The following is a 4,940-nucleotide window of genomic DNA, read 5'->3' as shown; positions in this document are numbered from 1 at the left end:
ATTGAGTTGTCTGGAGGTCTTTGTATAAAAATCACCTTTGTAGGTGATTTGAAAGTATATTAAATAAATGTTTGGTAACATTACTTATATGAAATAATTTAATATGTGACTTTAATATGTGATTAGGAAGGCTCCCCCAAAACTAGTGGAGAAATGGATCATGACAATATGGCAGAGAAAACTGATTAGTGTAATTACAAGTTATTCTGGCCTCGGGATAAGAAAGCAGATTAAAAGCAAGTTTAGACTAAGAACCATAGAAAATAGATAGAAATGTTCCAGTTGCCAATTAAAAGATGAATTCGTAAGCATAAAAGTCATGAATGAAGTAACAAATGTCAGAATCAACCACATAAGACTGTACACGGTTCATAGAAATATTGTAAAATTAAAATGTAAATGGAGCTCGATAAAATATTAGCACAATAGGGCAACAAATTAATATGCATAGCAGTCAGAGCTGTTTATGATTCATCTAATTTTACTAACCCCACAGCAGACACATAACAATGTGATGGTCAGAGTGTACAGGAAGTCATAGATGTGAGCGAGCATGAAGTCACATTAGTAAGCCAAGAAATCCAATAAAAAAAAAAAAAATCAGTGTTCATTCTTACCAAATTCACAAATGTTTTCAATTAAGTGACAGCAACACAAAGGTACCCCAGCAATCTCATTCAACTGTGGTCAGAACACACATTTTCTGAGCGTGTGTTTGACAGCAAGCTTTAAGAGGAGGGTCAAGGTACCATCCTTGCACCCAAAGATTCCGCTTCAGGAAAGCATATCAACCTCTTTATAAATTATGTACAAAGTTACATTCCCTTCGACAGCCACTCGAGGCTGCACGTGAAGCAGCCTCGAGCCTCTGACTTCATCACCCTTCACTGCAAAGGGAAGCATCTCTAATCAAGGCTGAGTGGCCTTTGCCCACAGGTATAAAGGTATTTGCCCCTAGGGCCCGCCCAGCCATGCGTGTGTGACCACCTTTATAATACGAGGATGAATTCCCTCTTGTGGAAGGGGCCTCAAAAATAGAGAGAGGTTGATTATCCCCATAGCAGTCACAACACTGGGACATTGACTCTACCTCTCTAAAGCTCAGGAATTATCAGAAAAGAAGAGAAGGAAAAGGTGTAACAGCAGGCTGATCGAGACAAGGATTCCAAGAGGCACTGTTTTCTGGTCATGACGCAGTCATTACAATTGGAAATCTGAAGCACTTCAGTTGACCAGTGAATAGTCTGTCGTGGATGAGAGAAGGGCTTGTAAGTTTCCACCCCTGCCTGGGTAACTATTAGCCAGTGATGAACGCCGGAAGAGAGGACTCATGATCTGGAGTGGTGTTTCCACTGAGTAGTTACAATCCCATGGTCACATGGGCAACCATGGCTAAGCTCAGAAGGTCAGAAAACACGAAATGAATGTAAATAGAATTTTTGAAAATAATTTGGTGGCATGAGTGAACTCTCCTGACATATTAGCAAATGCAAGGCCATGGTCATACCTAAATAATTTCTAAAAGCACATGTTCACTCAACAAATGAGATTAAGCTTTTACCGTGCCGCTGGCATTGTTTGGGTCATTATCTGCACGTGCTCCCATTTAATCCCATCAATGCTGTTTCCATCCTCATCTGACGTATTGGGAAGCAGAGCTGAGGAAATTGCTTATCAAGAATCTCTTAATGTCCAGTCACTATTGAACTCAACATATAGTCATATACAATTTATGGCCTCACACAGACAGAGGTTAACCGCGCACCTCCCAAATGCAAGCTTTAACAGTAATAATAGCCAAACAAGCAGTGCTCCCTGGTGGAGGGGCTGAAGGAACGCTCGTTCCAGGGGCTTAGCTGCGGTCACACTTTAAGGAGGGTAGGCGTCAGCAGAAGAGAGAGAATTCCAGAGGGAGCGACAGGGTATGGGGAGTCTCTGGAAGGGAAGCCCCTGCACTCTGCAGAAGCTAAGCGGGAGGTGACTGAACTCAGAAAGACTATGCAAAGGTGTGGGCACACAGATGAGTTCACTCTCACAGCCCTGGGCAGGACACAAGGACGCATGGCCGAGAGATGAGGAACTTGGCTGTACAGGTTGGACCCCGAGTCACACCATTACCAGATATAAAACCAGACCCAGGAATTTGGGAAGCAGAGCTCAACAACTGCCCACCTTCTGTCTCTAACAGCAGATTTCAGGCTTCTGAGGAAACAGCATCTCCACGAGAATTTCCAGCAAATAAGAGATCCACGTCACAGAGAATTAATAAATATAACATTTCCTAATTGCCAACAGTTAACTTAGAGTGACAATGGGCTCTTCGGTGATGATAAAGGCACACATGAGGTACTCAGACATCGTTTCAAGCCCCTCTAATTATGCAAAGGAAATATCGGTCTCCCTGCATAACTTTTAGAGTTGGTGGATGGCAGTACTGAACAGGGCGTGAACACCATCTCCCATAGTCACACTGTAGTTGTTTGGTTTACTAGAAACACCGTCATGAAAACCAGGGAAGCAGGTTTTTAAGTTGCTTCCCTAAAGGAAATTCAACAAAGATGAGTTTTGCCACCACAGTGCCACTAAATTACCCAAGGAATTCCTGTATTTTAAAAAGGGGCAGTTCCAGAAGTGACAGCTGACATGCTTGTAAAATGGTTGAAAATGAGAAAACAGTAACGAAAACCTTTGTAGTTGTAAAGATGATAACTTAATAATATTCTCCATTACAATAACCAGAAAGCGTACCCTAAAAGATCTTTTGGGGGCTGGAGAGATGCTACAGTTGGCAAAGTGCTTCCCACTTAAGCATGAAGACCCGAGTTTGGATCTCCAGCACCCGAGTAAAAACTCAGGAGCCATGACACATGCTCATAATTCTAGCACAGGGGAAGTTAAAACAGGAGGATCAGCAGCAGCGGGCTCTGTGGACAGCCAGCCTTGTGAATCAATAGGTCCAGATTCAGTGAGAAGTCCTGTATGTAAGGAGAGTTGGAGACCAATATAGGAAGAGCCCAGCATTGGTTTCAGGCTTACACACACACACACAGACACACACATATACACACACATATACACACACACATACATACACACATACCACACATACTCACATACACACACATATACACACATACACATATACACACACATATACACACACATACATACACACATACCACACATACTCACATACACACACATACATACACACATACACATATACACACACATATACACTCATACTCACACCACACACACACCACACATGCACATACACATACACACACATACACATATACACACACACACATATACACTCATACACACACCACACACACACCACACACGCACATACACACACACATATACACACACACATACACACACACCACACACTCACATACACACACACATATACACACATACACATACACTCATACACACACACCACACACACACACACACACACACACACTTTCCAGCAGCCCACATTCCCCTCCTCGCCTATGAAATAACATTTATTAAATGTGAGGATCTGGCCTTACCGTTTTCTCCTGTGACGTTCACGTTGCACCACCTACATAATTCTATTAACTTAACGAGTTTTCATCCTTACCATTTTGTTTCTTAGTGTGATAAAAGATGTAGAAGAAAAATACCTTTTTTCCCATCCTCTTACTCTCTTTATAGCCAAGTTCACATTAACAGAAGAACCCAAGAACAGGTAGACGAATTTACTCAATCTTAAGTTGTAAACGAGGCTTTCCGAGGAAAGATCTGGAACACTGGGTGGGCTTGTGCATTGTCTATGGAAGGTTTGAGGCAGAGTCTCAGTTGTAGGGCCATGTCTGGAGGGCAGAACGTGTACTTACTGAAATAGGCTGAGGAAACAAAGTGCTCTTGTGAGTGCAGGCTCTCCCTGTGTTTGTGTGTCTTTGGCTCCTGTCTTTTAGGTAGAGGGAGACATCTTGCAAATGAGTGTACCACGATGTGCTTCACAAAAAGGTCATAAAGTGTGCCCCCTGCGTTATGACCATCAGGGGCAGGTAGTGTGGGAAGGGTAGCATTACTTCTGCTAATGTCTCAAATGCTCTGGACTCGTATTTTTAGAGTAGCATATTATAAACCAAATCAAAACTTAAGAACAAGTCCTACTGTGTGACAAGGGTGTGTTCCTAGTTCCCTTCAAATACCTTCAGAAGGAGAAGGAAAATTGCCCTTACTGACTCTCTCAAACAACTGACTGAAAACTGTATTACTTTAGTCTTTGAACAAATTTATCACCTCCACATTTTGTTCTTATTCTCTGGGCTGTAACACTGTGGCTCTAATTGTTTTTCCAATAACAGCCTACTCGTGTGAAATGCTTGTTAGCATACGCTTAATGAGAATTTTTTTTCCCTAGGGAAAAATGTGTTTCTCCTCCACAAATAATACTTTTTTCATTGCTTCAGGTTGTGTGTCCTGTCCCTGTCCACCCCCCCTGCTCCCCCTCCCGCCTGTAGCTTGTGTTTTGTATCAACTTGAGCTTCCTGCCTTTACTCTATGTTTTGTTTAAAAGTAGCCAAAGATCTTCTTAGTAGAAAGTATAGAACTTGTGTGTAAAAATGTCACAGCACACTGAACGTCGTGAGGAGTTTGATGATTGGTATAGCTTTAAAGGGTGAACCCCATAGCTAATACTATTCACTGAGATGACCAAGTGGCCTGGAAGAGTCCACTGGTGCCAGCTTACCACCACCTGTTATAGATGCAGCTAGCTCACTGTGGTACCAGTGACCGAGACCACTGATATGCCATCAGGGGCAACGTGTGTCATAAATAGTATTAAATAATCCCGGTGTGGGGTTTCTTCCTGCCCTAGACCATTTATGTTCCTGGATGAAAGACCTTGATATTTTTTAAACATGCCTGAAGCAGCCCAAAAGCTGGGCAGC

The 4,940-nt window shown here is 42.4% G+C and overlaps 1 protein-coding gene across 2 annotated transcripts in view; it reads left to right on the top strand.

The window, feature by feature from the left end:
* Window positions 1–4,940, top strand: part of Pde7b (phosphodiesterase 7B) — a 318,757-nt gene that overhangs the window by 69,516 nt on the left and 244,301 nt on the right.

Source organism: Rattus norvegicus, chromosome 1 (genome assembly GCF_036323735.1).
Source record: "Rattus norvegicus strain BN/NHsdMcwi chromosome 1, GRCr8, whole genome shotgun sequence".
Lineage (NCBI taxonomy): Eukaryota > Metazoa > Chordata > Mammalia > Rodentia > Muridae > Rattus > Rattus norvegicus.
This window is presented reverse-complemented; position numbering and strand designations above follow the sequence as displayed.